The 20,255-nt window shown below is 46.5% G+C and overlaps 1 protein-coding gene across 3 annotated transcripts in view; it reads left to right on the top strand.

Moving 5' to 3' along the window:
• Tead1 (TEA domain transcription factor 1) overlaps nt 1-20,255 on the top strand; it is a 226,140-nt gene that overhangs the window by 46,721 nt on the left and 159,164 nt on the right. Inside the window, exon 1 of one of the 3 annotated variants that reach the window (XM_055627362.1) lies at nt 5,447-5,501. The exons of the other annotated variants lie outside the window; for them this stretch is intronic. The gene's annotated coding sequence lies outside the window, so the exon portion shown is untranslated. Of the gene's footprint in view, nt 1-5,446; nt 5,502-20,255 lie in introns of those variants that run through there. 3 annotated transcript variants of the gene reach the window in all.

Below are 20,255 nucleotides of genomic sequence, written 5' to 3'. Positions count from 1 at the left end.
CATTGGAGCCTGTTTCCAGGCTTTCAGAGTTCTCTTTCCCTGTTCAGTCTCAATACCCAGTTTTCTCCTTTTCATCTTTTTAAGTTTTTCATATTGTCATTCTGAAACTTGTTAAATGCCTGAGAAATGCATTGCCAATTTGGCTGAGGTCTCCCGGAAACCTGGGGTGGGTGAAAGATTTGCGGGGCTACCTGGATGTGCTGATGAGCTAGTCACCGCCCCTGCACCCAGAGTGTTCTCTGCTGGTAATACAGGGACCTGATCAAGGTGTAGGTGACAGGAATATTGTGGGGGTATCCCTCATGTTAAGTCCTGTGACTGACAGGGTGACCTGATTCAAAACACCAAAGAAAAAGGCTGCGGTCTTAACCTGTGTAGCTGCCAGGAGCTGTTTCTTGCATTTCCCCCTTTGAACACTGAAGCCACTGGTCTGTGGTGTCGTTCTCTGGCAACTTCCAGGCATCACAGCAACATCCAGCGGCAATGTTGCACCTGTCCTTGTTTCCCACCACCAGTTTACCTGTCCCAGACATGGGGCAAAGAGCTTTCCTGACAAGAGTAACCCAGGCTAGCTGGAAGCCTCACTCGCAGAGGGCACAGTCTTGACAGCTGAGCAGGGCCATAAGGTGGCTGTGACCTGGTGTAGTCAGCAGGCAGGCAGACGGTCATTTGAGCGGTTAGCATCCGATATGCATCCTTCCAGGCTAGTCTTATAATGGCAGCACGTAAATACACTTGCCTCCAGTGTTCCCAGAATATCTCTATCTGCAAAACATCTTTGAAGAGATGTTTGACTTGCAAGCTTGTGGTTGATAAAATAAATATATTTTAAAAATGTAAACCTCTTTGGGAGAGGTTTGAGTTTCTCCTGTCCTCAGGGGAAAAGGAGGCCCTTAGTTAACCTCTTTTCCTTCCCAGTGTAGAATTCTTGCCATGCTTTTTAAGAAGCAGCCTCTGTGGAATGTGCCACCTGCAGAAATAGAAGAAGCTCTGCCCAAACCGTGGGGCCTGGCTATTGTTTGGGCGTGTCTCAGCCTGACACCTGCAAGGCATTTTGAAGGCTTGGAATCCACAGCCTCTTACATTGTGTGTAGCTGAATTCTGAGGGCAGGCAGCCTGATTCTAACACCCGGGGTGTCTTCTCATCCAGTGGCACCTGATTAGAACCCTTGCTGCTGGTAGGGATAGCCTGAGATAGGAGCTACATGTGCGGTTCCTGAGTTGGTGACGGACTGAATGAATGAGGCTGTGTTGCAATGTCAAGGTGGAGTAGAGTTCCTCAGGCCTTGGTATGTGGACCAACAGTGTCGGCCCCACCTTGTTTTAGAGAGAGAGAGAGAGAGTGTGTGTGTGTGTGTGTGTGTGTGTGTGTGTGTGTCCATCTAAGGGGCATTTGTTCAAATACAATTTGGAATTGTGTGTCTAGGTCAGGCTCTAGAATCCGTTCCCCCCCTCCCCCAGAAGCCAGCTCCCAGGCCATCCCAACAATGCCAATTCATTGGTTACTATTTAAATGGCCTGGCTCTCAGGGTTCAGCCAATTTGTCATATCTTGAGTGTCTAGAGTGCACCCTGAATTATGGAGAAAGTTGGAAGCCTTACATGATGAAAAAAATCACAATTCATCATTGTGAACTGGAGAGAAGCTCTGCATTACTCTACTGTGTGGTAAGATAGGTGACCAGAGGAAAGTCTGGAGGGCTGGATGGGTTTATAAAGGGTGTGGCACTTGAGCACAGTGTGGGATCTTGTGATGAGCTGTATCTGGCTAGATCATGGTGGGGCTGCTGAACCTTGCTGGTTGATCATCTAACATCTTTGCTGGTGCTTTCATGGTAGAGAACACTCCGAGTCTCTAGTCCTCAACCATTGTCATCTTGAGATGTCCAGAGTCAGGAGTTTATGTGGGGGAATAATGGGAGTTTGGCTGATGTGAACTGTCAAACTCATCTGCTGTAGATTGACAGTGTTGGATATTGAAGGCTGTGATGTCTTGTAGGAAGGTAATCAGTTAACTTTGCATTAACCTATATAAACCGAGTCCAACACATTTGACCACAGTAATGCTGCGCGTGCACGCCCTCAGCACACCCCTCCCCCGTTTTATTAGTATATGTTACTTAACCTTCAGTAATTCATAATTCATCTCAGTGAGTCATATGGGACTCATTTGTCACTGACAAAACATCAAGTAGGAGCTGTGAAGATGGCTTAGTTGATAAAGCGTGAAGAGCTGGAGCTTGGATCACCAAGATTGGGGGCAAACTCAGGGCTTTGTGCCTGTGAAGCAAGCACTCTGTTAGCCAAGCCCCACCTCAGATCTGATGATTGATGGCTCTTATGTGAGAGAGTGAAATGAAGCCCAGAGTCCAGAACCTTCTCCCTCACTCCTGAGTTGCAGCCACAGTGCAGAGGCAGCGTGGCAGCTTTGCTCTGGGCTCATTCCTAGGCCCTGATGTGGGACCCTTCAGTGCCACTTTTATAGGTTCCTCACTGGAAAAGGTAATACTTCCTCACTTCCTTTCTAGGCTGTGCAGCTAAGCCACCAACTTTTGCAGTGCTTCCCAGTTTAGGAAGATAAGGGGCAGGAGCTAAGTGTTGTAGATTTCTTGGTGTGGCCATCTTTCTTTCAGATCTAGTATGTGGATCTGGGACCTTTGTTTACTAGTTAGTCCTCAAAAGTTTCTCCCCCCATGGCTGAAGGAGAGACTTCTTGAGGCAGGTTCCAGAGGGGTGTAACTTCCTGTAGGAGTTTTAACCTGTCAAGACTTACCCAGTGCTTTTCTGGAAAATACAGCGGCCTCATCTTTAGTAGACCGTGTTGTGTGTGCAGGGCAAGCCTGCAAGTGTCTGAGGCAGATGCAGCTGACCCTTTCTGCCTCTCACACGCCTGGCCTACTTCCCTCAGCCATGACCAGGCAAATTTGCCTTTAGGTAAAGGTACATACCCCCTGCTGACTCGACTTACCCAACAGGTGCCTGCATGGAAGTATACACACATACCCGAATTCCCATGTTTGGAGACAGAATTCTGTTACAGAAACATCCCTGAACCCAGATATGGTTTCTTATAAGAAGTTAGATCTAAAGTTAGATTAGTTTAGTTATCTTGGGTCTTTTGTGTTGATCAAGTATTAACATTCTGCAGTTACTCTTAAACTTTAGTAAAGGAAGTTAAAATACAGAGATTTGTGAGGGGAAAGGTCTCCGTATAAGTGACTAGACTCGGAGGCAGTCCAGAGAAGCAGGAGCTGGAACGGCTCAGGTTTCCGAGGTCTGTTTCTTCTTTACAGTTTAGGAGCTCGAAGTCTTCCGTCTCATGGTCCACGCCATATTTTCCATGCCCCACTGTTAGCCAGGGATTCCCTGCCCCCTCTCCCTGCCTCAAGTGTTTTTTCAGGTCATTCCCTGAGACTTTTTTTTGAATCACACTAGGGAAGGAGTACAGTAGAAGGAAAGGAAAATAAACTGACAAAAACAGTTCCTTCTCCTCTTCTTCCCTCTTCCCCTCCTATGGTGGTTCCTGGGCCATGCTCGGGTCAGGAGGGAAGCCGTGAAGCATTCCCAGGGGCAGGGATTGGGATAAATGCCTTTGCTTTGGCCAGCATTCTGTGTATTCCTTACCTCATAGACCTCCCAAGCCTGCACAGGACACTGAGGCTGTTGGGGGCAAATGCACTGCACAGAGCCGAGCTGCGAAGTGTGTGGCTGGCTCAGACCCAGATCTCTAGGTCTGGGTCAGGTTCTACCCTACCTCACTTCCTAGTTCTCTGCTTCCTTGCCTCTCCTGCTCTCCCCCTCCCCTCCTTCCTTCTCTTTTCTCACCTTTCCCTCTTGTGTTTTTCTTTATCCTGGATTCTGGGGTTACAAGTGTAATGAAGGCAGAAGGATGCCTGTGTGACCTGTGTCGACATGCTTGCACCCCCACCCCTGCCTCAGCCTCTCCGTGCTCTCTCCATTCTCGTCATCTCTCTCCATCATTGCTGTTTCTAGGGTGACTTCATACTGTCTCTCTCGGGCACTTCACTGTGAGGCCTGTGAAAGAGCAGCCTGTTCTTACCTACAACGCACAGCTTGACCTCAGTCTGACAGCATGCCTGCTTAAGGCCAGTTGTGATCTAGTTTTATACACGAACAACCAATGTGATTTTTAATTTTGCCAGCCTTATTTAACCCCCCCCTCGACCTCCTGCCATTCTCCTTCATAACTTTGCTATTGTTAATAAGGCAGCAATAAATATGGGTGTGCAGATATCTCCAGTAGTTTATGGAGTTCTGGTGTATACCAAGGAAAGAAATAGCAGGGTCATTGATAATTCTGTTTTTAACTTTTTTGAGGAGCCTCCAAACTGATTTGCACTGTATCCCCACTAATGGTGAATAAGGGTTCCATTCTCCACATCTTCCCTATCATTTGTTCTCAGATTTTTGTTTTGGAGAAGAACTCCAGGCATTCATGCTCCTTACCATCCTTGGCCTGAGTCGTAGACTCAGGTCCCAGGTTTGTTTTCTTTTTTCCCTTCCTTTCCTTTGACTTTTCCTTTTCTCTCCCTTCCTTTCTCCTCTCCTCTCCTTTCCTTTCCCTTCGATAGAGTTTCCCTGTGTATCCTTGGTTGTCCTGGACTCGCTTTGTAGACCACATTGGCCTCAAACTCACAGAGATCCTCCTGCCTCTGCCTCCCACAGTGCTGGGATTACAGGTGTGTGCCGCTGCGCCCAGCTGTGTTTCAGTTTTTCACGGGCAGATTTAGCATGCATTTTAACCATCTGGTTATTGGAGGGAAACAAGGGACATAATTGGTCAGGGGCAGATCCAAACATTTTGTTTCTCTTACCTGAAACATAAAGCAAAAGGAAAGTTGGGGGTGTGGATCCAAGCAGTGGATTGGGTGGAGGCATATAGAAAGTTATGTGACAGGAGCCATGGAAGGCGAAGTGCTACATGTGTGCCAGCCTTAAGGGGTGAGAACCTGGGAAGAAAATCATCGCTGCCCAGTCCCAGCGGAGCCGGCCTCTAAGTATCACTAGTGCTTTAGCAGTTGTGACGAATGTTTTCTAATTTTAGTCCAAAAATAGGTGTCTGACAATGGATCAAGCTTCGATTTAAACCTCTGTTCTTGCAAAGACGAAAACACAGTTGACTTCTAGAGAACTGGGAAGGTGACACGTGTCCAGGCCCCTGTAGTGTCCCTGGCCCCCAAGACTTAGTCCTGCCATGAGACGACGATGGCAGGGGCTGGCCCCTGGGTGTGGACCTGCTGGAAGTCACCTTGCTCACAAATAACCCTCTCTTTCTCCAACAGGAAAAAGAGGAGACCAAATGCTCCTCTGCAGCGAAATCCTTTCCCCTTGTGTTTCAGACGAGGCTCTTATCTGTTTCCTGGCTCTTCACTCTCCTAGCTGACCACCCTGTAAGAGGCCCTGTGAGTGAGCTCTGAAGATCAGCCTCTTAGCCCATCCCTGCTCCCTGACCTTCAACAGTGGATCGAGTTTTGCTTAAAGGTGACAGGGTCAGGGCTGAGTCCTGGGAGGACACAGGAAGACAGGGTGCTGCATTAAATAAGCTTGGTAGTGGGAAGGTGATTGTGCTGGCTAGTTTTATGTCAGTGTGACATAAGGCAGAGTCATCTGAAAGAAGGGAATCTCAGTTGAGAAAATGCCTTCATAACATCTGGCTGTAGGCATTTTCTTAGTTAGTGACTAATAGGGGAGGGCCCAGTCCATTGTAACCGGGGGTCTTGGTTTCTCTAAGAAAGCAGATTGAACAAGCCTTGATGAGCAAGCCAGTAAGCAGCACCCCTCCGAGTCCTCTGCACCAGCTCCTCCCTCCAGGTTCCTGCCCTGCTTTAGTTTCTGTCCTGACTTCCTTCCGTGGTGGACTGTGATGATGTATGTGGAAGTGTAAGTCAGTTTAAACCCTTTCCTCCCCTGGAACTTGCTTTTGGTCATGGTGTTTCATCACAGCAGTAGTAACCCTAACTAGGACAGTGGTCTTGACTGGCAGGTGCATAGGTCAAGGCTGTAGTGGGATGGGAGTTTGTAATAGGGCTGTCCAGATGGATTTGGGTGCCTGGGATGACTTCAAGAGTAATGAAGGTCTGTTGATGGATGGGTAGAGTCATGGTGAGATGTCTGCCACAGTCTTGTGGGCATGTCAGTTATCTATTAGATACTGATAACTCCTTTGGCTTGAGTTCATGTTTGGAACCCATAGTAGACATTTGATATGATCTGCTTTTTTTTTTTTTTTTTTTTTTTAAGGTCCCATATTGTCAGTGTATCTTTGTAAAGGTGGGATAATACAAAAACCCAGAATTTACCATCCTACTTGTTTGTAAGTGTGTAGTTGAGTGACATTAAGCACCTGGGTGTGGTTTTATTGACTCACCACTACCCATCCTAGAACTCTTTTCTGCAAAAGTGAAACCCTGGGGGCCGGAGTTCCAACCATCAGTAATCCAGTGCCAGGGGATCCGACACCGTGTTCTGTCCTTGCACTGTGCATATGTACATGCAGGAAAGTACCTCTACTCATTAAGAAAAGGGAAAAAAAGACACTGAAACCCTGCTCATTCAGAGCATCATTGCTCTCTACCTTCTGTCTTTGTGAATTGACCCCTGTGGCACCTCACGTGAGTGAGGTCATTACAGCACTAGTCCTTTTGTTCTGGCTTATTTCACTTAGCGACATCTTGTAGCAATTGTCAGAATCACCTTACTTTTCAAGTATGACTGTTCAAGGTCTTAGTTTTACCCCTGGAGTGTGTGAAGTATTCCTGCCTAGTTCACTAGTTGTCTTCCTCCTCTGTCACTGAGAAGTCATGACTATTTAGCTACCAAAATCAGGTGATAAGCCCTTCATCTACGTTTAACTTTGTGAGGAAAACAAAGGGCTTGGACTGGTAGATGCTGGAGGAGAGAAGGATTCAGGTATTTTAAAGTTGATTTGTTTTGAGCATATGTGTGGTGTGTTTGAGTGTGGGTGCATGCGTGCCGGAGCACATTCGTGAGGAGATCCTGCGACAACTTTGAGGCGTCACTTCTTCCCTGCCTTCTGCTGCACTAGGTAGATAGTTTGTAGAGCATATCTGTATTCTCATTTTAGTCTCCTGTGGGGTTTCTTGTTTTTGGTAACTTCCTAAGAGGTCACAGGATTTGAACGTCTTGAGGCTAGTAGGGTTTTCACAGTTATCCTGGTGTAATAGTATGTTTTACTCACTGTCATGCTGTGGACATGTGAGCCACTTTTCAAGGTCTTTTGATGAGAGATGAGACATTCTAAAGCCCTGCCTTAAGTGTGCCTGAACGGACCTCACCTCCCCCTCTCTGGGGTGAAGATGCATCTGCGCTCACTGCCTGCTGGGGTTCTCCATCTGTTTCTAGTTGAGCTCGGTGTGTGTTTTCCAGTGTAGGATTGAATTCTTTCGTCACCACAGAGGTCGGTGTTTGGTGGGAGGAAAGTCCAGGGGCAGGGACTAGGGACTCTTTCCTGGCCTGGCAGTATCAGACTTTCCTGGCCATTGAGGATATGGAGAAGCAGAAAAGGGCATCGAATTGTGCCTGGATCTCGGCTCCATCGGGACCCAGTGACCAGCTTGGCTCTGGAGCTACTAGTCTGTCTTCAACTGCCTTTAAAAACACGATGTGTGTGTGTGTGTGTGTGTGTGTGTGCGCGTGCGCGTGTGCATGCATGTGAGAGCACATGATGGAGACTAGAGATCAGTCTTGGATATAGTTCTTCAGGTGCCACCCACCTTCTTTAGACATGGTTCCTTAGAGATCCCTGATCCTGTGAGTACACTTGCCTGGCTGGCCAGTGAGCTCCCGGGTCCAGCTGCCTTTGCCTCCCCAGCAGTGGGATTACAAGTGTGTATCACTATACCCAGCTTTAGAAAATATGTATTAGTAGGTTCTGGGGATCAGGTCCTCATGATTGTGTGGCAAGCACTGTGCTGCGTGGACCATCTTATCCTCAGTGCTTGGCTGAGAGCTGAAAGCTACTGTGTCCTTCTGTGATTTTAATTTAAGGTACATTTTCTTCATTCAAAGTCTCACTGGCTCTTGTGTCCCGAGAGCATCTCACGCAGAACGGGCATACCTCGGGCAGTTTGTTTTCTGCCACCGTAGATCAGAAGATGGACCAGCTTCCCTTGACATCTTTCTCAGCCTCTGTTACATCCTCATTAAGACAGCCTGTAGCTATTGATTGGCTGTCTGCAGTGATGTGAGCAGTGGCACCTCCTCATACAGTTAGACCTTAGGTTCCAGGTGACAGGGCTGGTTTTTAGTTTCAAGTTTATCAGTGGTGTGACTTCAGGTGAATAACTCACTGTGTTCCAAATACTGGAAAGTAAGATTACATCTCTACCTCATAGTCATGATGGGGATAAACAAAATAATAAACCCATGATCCAAGAACGTGAGAAATTGAACTTACAGAAGCAGAAGGAAGGTTGGTGGTTGTCTAAAAGCTGGGCATCAGGCACAGGAGGACTGGAAAAGGAGATGGTGTTCAGGTAGGAACGAAGAAAACACTCTGGTCTTCCGTTTGACAGCACAGTGACAGTAGCTAAGAGTAGCATATGTTTAGGGGCCAGAGAGGTGGCTCTACAGGTATAGGTCCTTGCCACCAAACCTGACAGCGAGAGTTCCATCCTCAGAACCCACAGGGTAGAAAGACAGAGAGGAACACAGTCCCTGCAAGCTACCCCCCCCATCTCCACAGTTGTGTTCCATTGTGCATGTGTCCACACACAAAATAGGTAGATGTAAAAAAGGAATTAAAAGAAGACATTAAATAACAAAGCTGCAGTTTTTAAAAGAGATGCTACATGTTTGGGGTGATAAATACATTAACCAGTTTGATGAGATCCTTGCACAGTGTATACAGGTATCCAGAGGTCTGAATTGATTCCATGTGATACTAAAATCCTTATACCTCGTGTGTGGATTGCAGAAATGTGTCCTGTGAGGGTAATTGATTGTTGATCAGTGTTTAGTCAACTTGACACTAGCTACGTTCTCCTGGGAAGAGGTAACCTTAAGTGAGAAAACATTTCCATTAGATTGGTGTGTAGGCAAAGTCTGTGGTTATTTTCTTGGTGTGTGAATTTTCTTGGTTAATGGTAGAATGCGCGGGCCTGGCCCACTGTGTGTCTGTGTGTGTGTGTGTGTGTGTGTGTGTGTGTGTGTGTGTGTTTAAGTGGTGCTAGACTGTATGAGAAAACTATGATGATCAAGCTAGTTCCACTGTGGAAGCTTGGTCCTCGAGGCAGTGTCTGTCTCCAGGTTCCCGCCTTGGCTTCCCCTGTTATTGTGACCTGGGATATGTAAGCCAAACAAACCCTTTTCTCCTGCAGTTGCTTTCGGCCATGGTTTTATCGAACCAATAGCAACCAAGCTTAGATGCTTAACAATTTTGCTAGCTTGGCATAGAGGGTGTAGCTCTGAGTCTCGGTACCACAGTGGTTCTGAAATGGGAGTTTACTTTTCTTCAGTGTAGAAGGCTGAACACCCTCTTTGAGCTTGTTCCAGCTAAGGCTGTGACCTGCCTGCTGGGCTGGGCAGGGCTGAGCCACATCCAGGTTTGCACCTCCTCTGCGTTCAAAGTCTTATTATACAGGCCCCTTGTTTGTCTCTCTTCCCTTTCTTGGCTGGCTTTCCTGCCTTGGCATCCCCACTAGAGGACAGATGAAAACACTGCTAGGAAATGAAACTCAGTCCACAAGCTATTATCTGTTCCCTTCCACAGAAAAGCACAGGGCTTTGCCTACAGTGATGGTAGAGTTTGGGTTTCCAGATGTGGAGCCGGTGCCCAGCCCATGGCTGTGCTCAGTCAGCTCTGCCTCTAGTCTTGTTGTGGGTAAGGCCAGATGGAGTGGGCCCTGGCAGAAGGCTGGGCTGGCTCTACCTGCCCCCTGCTCACCACCAAATCTTGGCATTTCCTTCCCTTTGCCTAAGTGTTGCTCAGCCGCTACTTGAAGATATGAGTGTTCCCCAAAGTCTCTGTGATTCAGGCAAACCCTTGGGCTCTCCATGCCATCGACATTCCCTGCTGTTCGGTCTAACAGGACTGTTGTGCATTGAGCAGAAAAAGTTGTGGGTTGGGCATACTGGTAAGCATATTCCTGATGATTGCTAACTTTATTTCCAAAAAGAGTGTTAGGGAATTTTAAGGACCTGTGTCCGAGTGATGCTGATTAAGATTTTAAAGGGAGGCTGAGACAAGGGAATCATTGTGAACTTGAGGCCAGCCCAGTTACATGGTGTATTTAAGCTAACCTGGGCTAGAGAGTGAGGCCCTCGTCCTTATACCTTTTGAAAATGAAAAATGAAGCCTGGCAGTGGAGGTGCACGCCTTTAATCCCAGCCTTTGGGAGGCAGAGACAGGTGGATCTCTGTGAGGTCGAGGCCAGCCTGGTCTACAGAGTGAGTTCTAGGACAGGCAAGGCTACACAGAAAAACAAACAAACAAACAAACAAACAAATAACCTGTCTTGAAAAACAACAGCCAAAAAACAAAAAGAAAAAATGAAAAATGTTTTGTATGTTAACACGATTTTTAAAAGCAAATGAAAAAGTGTCTATGAACAGTAATATTTAAAATACTAGTCTGGAAGGGTATCCGTGTGACAGGACCCACGGATGCCCTAGTACGCTGGGCTTTTTATTCACCCTTTACTGGTTCAGTCGGGGACAGGGGATCTGGCCACTGGGAAAGAGAGGCAGGATCCTTGGGGGGCTAAGGGCACAGACTCTTTACCAGTTCTGAAGTGTTGATGATTTAGACAAACAATGTTGCTGTGCCAGTGAGGTGTGCTGAGGGGCTGACTGTGGGAACCTGGTATTGCGTGGAGCAGGATTCTGGAGGTTTGGAAGCTCACTGCTGAGGGGCTGTGTGATGGGCCTGCTCTTCAAGCAGGGCGTTGGAAAGTGTCACCACAGAATTAAGGACTGTCTGGCTCAACTGAGACATTCTTATTTCTGCAGACAGAACTGTCAGCGCTGTGAGAGACACCTTTCCTCTGGGGGTCTCCACATTTGTTCCTGCCCTTTGATTCTAGAGATGTTTGGTAGCCAGGCAGTGGTGGCATACAGCTTTAATCCCAACACTCAGGAGGGAGAGGCAGGTACATCTGAGTTAGAGGCCAGCCTGGTCTACAGAGAGAGTTCCAGGGCAGCCTGGGCTACACAGAGAAACCTGTGTGTTGGGTGTGTGGGTGTGGGTGTTTGGCAGCACAAGAAAACTTTGGACAAAAAAACTAAATGTGACACAAAATGAAACATGAAACAAATATGGTCTTGAATGTCACACATCTTTTCTTTCAAACATTGGGATGTGAGGAAGGTTTTCAGGCTCAGTAAAAATGCTTGAACATGAGATGTTAGATTGACCGTAGAACCCCCAAACAGTAAGGCAGAGTGACAGCAAGTTATTAATGCAAGAAAAACCCTACCGAGTGCATGGCTCACACTGAGTATCCTTTTTTTTTTTTTTTCCTCTTGAGACAGGACTTCTCTGTGTAGCTTTGGCTGTCCTGGACTCACTTTGTAGACCAGGCTGGCTTTGAACTCACAGCAATCCCCCTGCCGCTGCCTCCCTGAGTTAATGTTTCCTGGCATGCTTCTCTGTTCCATGTGATGGGTGTTTATGGTGAGAACTATTCCTAAAATACTAGATTTGAAAAAAATCCAATTAAATGTCTTAAGCACAGACTGTCCAGTTTGAGGGTGGATGTGTTGGATTTATACTATTAGAGGCACATTGGAGGTTGTGTTGATGGCCTGTAAAGGAAGCCGCTGACTCGGTGGGATAAAAATAAGAGCCTAGGTCAGCCTCCCCATGCTGCCACCTGGCTCTCCCAGACCAGCAGGCTTCCGAGAGGCCTTAATGGGCTTGTTGAAAGGCCCCACTTGGCTTCTTATTAATGTCCCTCTCTGAGCGGTGCTCAGCTCTCTGGCTAACCTTGTCAGAAGGTTACCCACGGCCCTCCAGGGCTCAGCTAATTTTAAACCCAGCCAGCCGGTGCGGTGGCATCGTGGTGCAGAGACATCAGCAGCTCCCCAGGAGACGGGAAAGATGAGTTGAGGCCGTGTCTTTTTCTCATCCTCCTGTAAGTGGCCAGGCACACTGACCAAGCAAAGAGAGCTGGGATAATAATGAGAGCTTTTATGGTAAACACCAGGATTCTTACAGAATTTTGAGCTGGTTGGTAAATGCATGGTATGCTGAGCTCCGCATGGAGTGTCTTGATTATGACCACTGGGGCAGGTAGACGGGGTCCTGTATGCATGGGTTGTGAGAATGGGTCCTCTGAAGTTCTCCTCTGGTTTAATTGGAGAAGGGCTGTTTCTTACAAGCTAAGAAAACCCCCCAGAAATCCCACCATTCCTGCCTGTCTGCATGTCTACTGCTGTTATAGCTTGCACTAAAATTTTGTTTATAAAATCTTTCTTTTTTATAATATTGCTGTGTCTTAGAATACTTGCTGTCCATTTGTTTCTAACATAAAACACAAACCAACTACAAAGCAGTGTGACTTCTGGGGACACCTCCCATCATTAAGTTAAAAAGGAATCTTAGAGCTGGGCATGGTGGTGTATGCTTATAATCCCTGTACTCAGATGGTTGAGGCTTAAGGACCTGGTGTTCAAAGCCAGTCCTGACTACACATAGCAAGTCAGAGGCTCTCCTGAGCTGCATGAGGACCCCAAGAATCCGAGGAAAGCTAAACCCCCAATGAAATACAAAGCTTAGGGAATTCCCTTTTTATCTTTAGGGAATCCAAAGCTTAGGGAATTTCTTTTTTTATTTTAGCTGATGCTAAATGAGTGTGACCTGTTGGCCTTTATGCCCCCATTTTGGGGAGTCTCTGGTGCTTATTAGGGGTAACTCAGCCTTCCTGGTATTTCAGGGCATTCCTGGTTTCTTTCTCATCTGAGGGATTTCAGTGGGAGACTTACTTAATGTGCCTGGTTTTGAGGGTTACCTGCCAGGTCCAAAGGAGAGACTTGGTGCTGGGTCCACACCTACCCACTTATAAAACAGTTTCCAGGAGCCAATTAAAGAGGCTGTGTGGGGAGCAAACCAAGATGAAAGAATGATGGATGGGGAATCAATAACCTGCTAACTCTGTAGGGTGATTGAAGTTCACTTTATTTGAAATGCCCAGGCTGGGCCAGACCACATCAAGCCAGCAGCATGCCTGCATGCACAAGGGCAGTGGCACGGGAGTGAACTTTGATTTCATTTTAGAAAGGACCAGAACAGCGAATAAATGCTTTTTTACTAGCATGTTCTTTCTTGAAGGCCTGCCTCTCCTCTTGGAGACCTAATTAGCTTTGTGGTGCTGGAATTTCGTTTTGAGAACATTACAATAAAGCTGAGCAGCATCAGGGATGTGGAGAGTTGGGAATCCTCCTGCAAACCTTTGACTCAGGCCCTACCTCTCTCCAGCCTGCCCCCTGAAACAGTTTTTTAAAAGCACCTTCAAAATGGTCAAGTATCATAGACAGAGTTCCTCTGGCTTCTGAGGGAATAAAAAATTGTGGGTCCACGGTAGAGATGTTAAGGCAGCTGGGAATTCTAAAGTGTGTTTCTCAAAGCGGGGCATCCTTTCCTGTCTATTCAAAGTGGCCCCTTTTCCTCCCAGGCCCCTCTCACACCTCCTGGATGCTACCCTCTTGCACTTGGCAGGGGTGTAGACAGGCCTGCTGTTATTTTTGTAGTAACCTGATACTTAGAGCAGCCCCCTGGCCTCAGGAGGTGAGCCTGCCCTAGGTTGAAAATGCAGCTCAGGCCCAATGCTGCTGCAGTCACCCAGGCCACGCAGCTGCCTTGGGGGCTGGGGCCACTAGTGAGGACTTGAGATCACAACTCAGCGGGCCCTACTGGGAGGTGGGGCCTCTGCCTTGAAGTCTAGAGAGGGTTGGTTATTGAATCCAGTTGGGGGTTTTGGGAAACTGGGAGGAGTACTTTTTAAGTCAATGAGTTACTGCTTTTGCTCTGTGTGTCTAGTGTGTGCCTGAATGGGTCCTTGAAATTTTTTAGATCTGGAAGAGTTTTGTGCCCACTCCCAGACCCCTAGAGTCTCAGTGTATAGCCCAAGCAGGCCCTGAAATGGCAGGCCACCTCTACCACTTGAGTTCTGGATTACAGGCACATATCCCTGGTCCTGGCTTGATTTCTTAAAAGTCATAAAAATTATTAATATTTGATGTTTAAATAAATTGGATGGTTATTTACTGAACTGTGCTAGGTGTCGGGAGGGGGCAGAGCTGAATAGAGAAGAGCTCTTGCCTTTGAGAATTGGTTATACAGAGTGGACACATTTAAGCTGTAATTAATAAAGATCGTTACATGGTATGTACTCAGCAGTTGCTTGAGAGGCTTGGCCGCATGCCGACCAAGATGCACGCACTCAGGCGTGGAGGTACACACCTTTAATCCCAGCACTCTGGAGGCAGAGGCAGGTAGCTCTTCTGCGCCTGAGGGCAGTCTAGTCTGACTCCGGGTGGGCCAGGGCTATAAAGTGAATCTCCAAAAAGGAAAAGTGTGTTAAGTCTGTATACATTCAGCTAAAGCAATGTATGACGATGACAGAGACATATTATTTATTAAGAATTTCTAGGGATCCTCTTGCTTAATCTTTACCATGGTGATAAAATAGTCTTAACTTTGGATAAAAGGCAGCTGGGGCACTAAGTGCAGAGTTAAAAATTCCCAGGGACGATGAGTTTTAGAGAGAGACAAAAAGTTACTCCCTTATCTCCTACCAGAGTGCCAAGATTATTTCTTCTGCTGAATTTGATCTGGTTAGAGAATGGGTTGGCCTGAGGGTGGGGCTTTAATTTGCCATTGAATTCACATCTTATTTAGTGGGAGACTTTTTTTTTCCCCCAGATGCTTCATCTCAGTGCAGATTTTATTTTTCTCCTGAAGGGTGGAGAGCCCATCTGGTGGCCACAGACCTTTACATACGTCCACTGTTGTTTGGTTTTGGTCAGTTCCTGTGTTAGCTTGTGTTGGCTTTCCTGGCCCTACCTAGCACAGCCCCCTGGGGAGGTGAGGACTACATTACCACATTGTCACTGGAAACCCCTCCTTAGGGAACCAGGGGAATAGGTAGGAAGACTAAAGACAAGAGTTGGGTGAGCAGGTATTGGAGCTGAGTGACTGCCCGCTCCCCCAGCAGAATTAATCCATAGCTTTTGGCTGTTCAAACAGGCTACCTGTGTAAACCGTCTCCCTGAATTGTCTCTCTGAATTATCACTATCATGCATTTGTAAATTTTAATGCTTAAAAAATGTATCACATGTAATCCCTCAGATAGTCTAGAGAGGTTTCCTGGCTTTGGACCACACTAAAGATGCTTTTGATTTTAAAACCCTGGTTTTGCATTGCTAAAACAATCTTATCCATTCTTCCTCCAAACAGACATCTCTGGAATTGCATTCTTTCTGGGATTGCACAGTCCTGGTGCTTTCTGGCTTGCTCTATGAAAAGTTCCAGCTCTGCGCCATCCTCTGTCTTGGTTCCAGCCTTTCTGCTTTCATGCTTAGTCCAGACTTTTAACACATTAGCGTCGCTATACTCTTACAGGACTTAACTGCTCAGCCTTCACTATCTCCTTCCAAGAAGCTTTGGTTGGCTTGAGTCAGAGCAGACTCCCACTCCTGTGCTCTTGGGTGCAGCATGTAATGTCATCCAGTCAGTTAAATTCATGTTTTCACTGATCAGCTCAACATTTTAGCTATTTACTCAGCTAATAGTAAAGAGTAGTGTCAGCTAGCGTGTGTCAGGCGTTGTATTGACTATCAAAGACAGAAAGATTCCTGAAGGCTCACAAACTGGCAAGACTGACAGGTGAACAGACCATGTCCTGTTCATACACTGACCAGATAAAATGCCACCTGCTAGGCAGGAGGGTCAGGTCAAGCTTCAAGGGGAGGACGGGATCTTGAAGGATAATTAATGTGCTTTCTGTCTTCTGAGGACATTAGGGTGCTCACCTAATATCCTTAGTTAGTTAGGTGTCTTGTTAGAGTCTCTGTTGCCGTGATGAGAAGCCATGACCAAAAGCAACTTTGGGAGGAAACAGTTTTCACATGATATAGCTGTACAGACATATCCAGAGAGAAATGAGGGCAGTAACTCAAGGCAGGAGCCTGGAGGCAGGAACTGATGCAGGGGTTATGGAGGCGTGCTGCTCACTGGCTTGCTCCACATGGTTTGCTCGGCCTGTTGCTCAGCACCCAGGTCCACCAGTCCAGAGGCGGTACTGAGCCCTCCTACATCAGTCATCAATCAAGGGACCTCACCCAGCAGTGTCTATGTGCCAGTCTTACGGAGCCCTTTTCTTGATGAAGATTCCTTCTTCTCAGATGACTCTAGCCTGTGTCATGTTGACATACAGACTAGCCAGCACACAGTAATAGAGTATATTTATTGAACTCCCATCCATTTGAAGGACCAGATGACCTTCCAGTTTGTCTGAGGGCGCACTACTGTGGCTCAGTGTGTTTTGGCAGCTGGAGTGGAGGATAAAGCCTTTGCTGACTGTGTGGTTCATTCTCTGTCTGTCTCCTCTTTCTTTAGGGATCTTTGTAAAAAGCAGTGTATGTGATGTTATGAGTGACATCCTCACCCTCTTTGGCGAGGATCCATTGCCTGATTTCATTGAGTGGTTTTTCTGCTAATCCTCAGGGGTTCGTGGCAACACATCTAACATCTCACAGTAAGAGCAGCTGTGCTCAAAACTACTTGACTTGATAGACTCTGTGTTACTCAGAGTCAGAAAGGGCCTGAAATACTCAGGCGGTTTTCATTATCCATGAGCGCCCCCCCCCCCCCAAGCCCTTCCTTGTGTAGCCCAGGATGGCTTCAAATTTGCGAATTTGCAACCTTTGGTATTGGGATTACAGGCGTGTGCCACCATGCTTGGCTGGGTTCTCTCCCCTCCCCCCGCCAGGGTTTTTATTGAAGTGTAACTAACATGCTTAGAAAAAAGTGTGTGCGTCATCAGTTTCCAGTCCCTGTATTTTTCCATTGTGAACTCTTATACGTATAGACCTTTTTGTTCTGTTTTATGCTCCTCGTACAGCCATGTGCCACTGCTCTCAACCTCCAAAGGGAGGCTGCTAGTCTCATCTCTAGTTTAAACACTAATTAGCCTTTTCTCTTAGTTGAGTTACCTTATTCTAAAAGACAGGTGTCACTCTGCTGCTCAGGCTGACTGACCCTGAATTTGAAGTCTTTCTTAACTTCTCAGTGCTGGAATTACAGGCATGTGCCACTATACTTGGCTCATAGATTAGTCTTGTTAGGGTTTGAACTTGTGAATGGATACCTAGAGTAGATTTTTCTTTGTATGTGGTGTATGCCACTAAACATCACAATGGACTGTGCAATAGCAACACCCTGCAGAACCTTCACGGTGGCAAAAACACTTCTTACCTGTTTCACATTGCACTATAGCTACTAACCACAGGTGGCTCCTGAGCTCATGAAGTGCTGCTGATTCAACATTAGCGACTGGCATTGAAACGTGGCTGTTATTAACGTTGGCTGTATCGGACTGTGTGTTTTTCCAGCATTTATGTTACGAATGTGGTGCGATGTATCCTGCAGTTAATAAGAATTTGGGTCCCTCTGCCTGTCCTTATGAGCGCTCATATAAATGTTCTTGTGCTCATCCTCAAAAGAACTTATCTCCCTCTGTGGGGCTTGTGAGAAGGACTTGGAATTGTCGAGTCAGCAAGTATGCATCTAGTTCTAGTAGTTCATAGTGATTGCCAAAGAGTTTTCTAGAATGCTTGGACTACTTTATACTATATCAGCTGTCTGAAGGTTCTGGGCCTTCAGCATCCTTGACAACACTTTAGTCTTTTATCTTAGGGCTTGAGAAGGTGGCTCAGAGGTTGCTGTGGGGCCTGGTGAGATGAGTTGGCCAGCCCTTCCATAGTGAGATGGAGGCAGAGATGGGAGTCATCCAGCCTGCAGCTCCTGGGCCAGCTAGCCTAGAGCATGCAATATAACAGCAGAAACAGCAAGAAAGACTTCAGAGATCCGACTCTAAAAGTCATCCTCACATCTTCTCATTCATTGTCCCTTTGTTTTTTATACAATATATTAGCTTTTAATTTTTCTTTTTTTGTGTTCTTATTTCTTACTATTTCATAGGAATTGATTAAGTATCAAGATGAATATTTACTGAGTGACTTTGCAGCTCTTTTTAAAATGAGACAGGGTCTTACTGTGTAGCCTTGGCTGGCCTGGAACTTGCTGTCCAGACACGGAGATCTGTCTGCATCCACCGTCCTGGTGAATTTTATTTTAATACTTTTTGAAGCACAGGGAAGTTTTTACTTGTAGCAGGGTACTTCCCATCCCCTCTCCCCTGGTGCTTTTTTTGAGGCTTGGTTCTACATAGGCTGGCCTTGAATTCTACATGCCAAGCCATCTTCCTGTTCTACCCTCTAAGTGGCTGTGACCAAGTATTGGCTATTTCTGGCCACATTTTGTCTTTAGTATTATTATTTTTAATTTTATTTACTTTTCTGTACATGAAAACAAGTGCCCAACCAGAGGACATTGGACCTGGAGTCATGAGCTAGTATTGGGAACTGAACTCAGGTCTTCTGCAAGAACAGTATGTGCTCTTAGCGAAGGATCTGTCTCTTCAGCCTGCTCATAAAAATTTCAGATCTCTCTTTCTCTCCATCTATCCATCCATCATGTGTATACACATATGTGCATGCCACTGAGCAGGTGTGTAAGTCATAGGACAACTTGAGGGAGTGGGTTCTCTTTGTCCTTAGTATTGGGTCCTGAAATTGAATTTAGGTTAATTGGGCTTGGTTGCAACACCTTTACCTACTGGTCCAACTCACCAGCCCACTTTGTCCTTTTACAGTAATAATTTGGTATGTTAAGGTAATCTGGGCCTCCTTCTAGAGTCTTTATTATTTTGCTTTTGAAATTCAAATCTAAAGTCTCAGGTTGATTTTTAGAGTACTGTCTGAGGTAGGGGTCATTTATTTTGTTCCTATAGGTACTGATCACCCTTTTTCATTTATTCACAAAGCTGTCCTTTACCAAAGTCAACACAGTGTTTCCCTTGTCACAAACCAAGTGCAAACACATGTAGGGTTGTTTCTGGACTCTTGAGATACTACACTGTTTTGTATATCTTGGTGACATGGACTTAATGTGTAACTCAAGCTGGCCTCAAACTTGCTGAGTGACCCAGGCTGACCTCTAACACAGGATTCTCTGGCCCCAGCCTCCTGGATGCTGGGTTACAGGCTGTGCCAATGGTGCCTGGTGCCTAGTGTGGGAGTTTGAATATAGGCATCATAAGCTGTTCGGCTTTGGGCTTCAGAATTGCCTGAGTGTAGATTTGTTATACCAGGTGAGTTTTACACACTGCTTTATCTAGCTTGGGGATTGTTGTGTGTGTCCTAATGGCCACTGCCCTAGGTCCTGGAGTTCACACAGTATCAGTCTGTGCCCTAGGTGTTCAGTGGTCAGGTTTGGGACTCAAATGGAACCCAAGCATGATTTAGGTTAGCTGTCTGGATGTCTGCTCCTGTTCTTTAGAAACAGTCTCAAGGAAGTGGTGGTTTGATTTCTGGCCCTGTTTGTTGGGAAGGAGAAAGAAGAGTGTGCTGTGGCAGATTGTTTCTTGATTACCTTAGCCTGTTGGCAGGGTTGTTTCTCCCTTTGGGGCTGGTGGAGCCTAGATTTTGGATCTTCTGATACAAGTGCTGGGAGATCCTCCGGGTCTTCAGAGATTTGATGCCAGTGTTTGTGGTAGGTGAACCAGAGTAGGTTCACCTACTCTAGGTTCAGCTCCTTAGTTTAACAGCTCAAAATGCCACTTTGGTTCAAGGTTTCCTTGTTATCCAACTTACGGCCTAATGAGAGGCGGGCTGTGGCTTTCCGTTCCCATTTCAGTTCCCTGTAGAATGTGCATCAAAGCTCTCAGTACTGATGGAAGCCCAGAAAAAAAGAGAAGTGTGTGAGTCCCAGCAGCCGGAGAGGAAGGCAGGGTCGATTTTCTTCACATGCAGTGGGAGTGTTAGCTCTGATGCAGGGAGTGGGCTTTGCAAATCACCAAGGGGAGCCACATTAGGACAAGTCAGCTGCTAGGCTCTGGTGTGAGCCCAGAGCCAACGTATCATTAAGTCTGCTGCCAGCAATCAGTGACACTGGGTCTGTTTTATAATCGGGTTGATTCCCGAGGCCTTTACCT

Source organism: Psammomys obesus, unplaced genomic scaffold (genome assembly GCF_907164565.1).
Source record: "Psammomys obesus unplaced genomic scaffold, mPsaObe1.curated_primary_1811, whole genome shotgun sequence".
In the NCBI taxonomy this organism is placed as follows: Eukaryota; Metazoa; Chordata; class Mammalia; order Rodentia; family Muridae; genus Psammomys; species Psammomys obesus.
The sequence above is the reverse complement of the archived record's forward strand: the minus strand, read 5'-3'. Positions and strand labels throughout refer to the sequence as shown.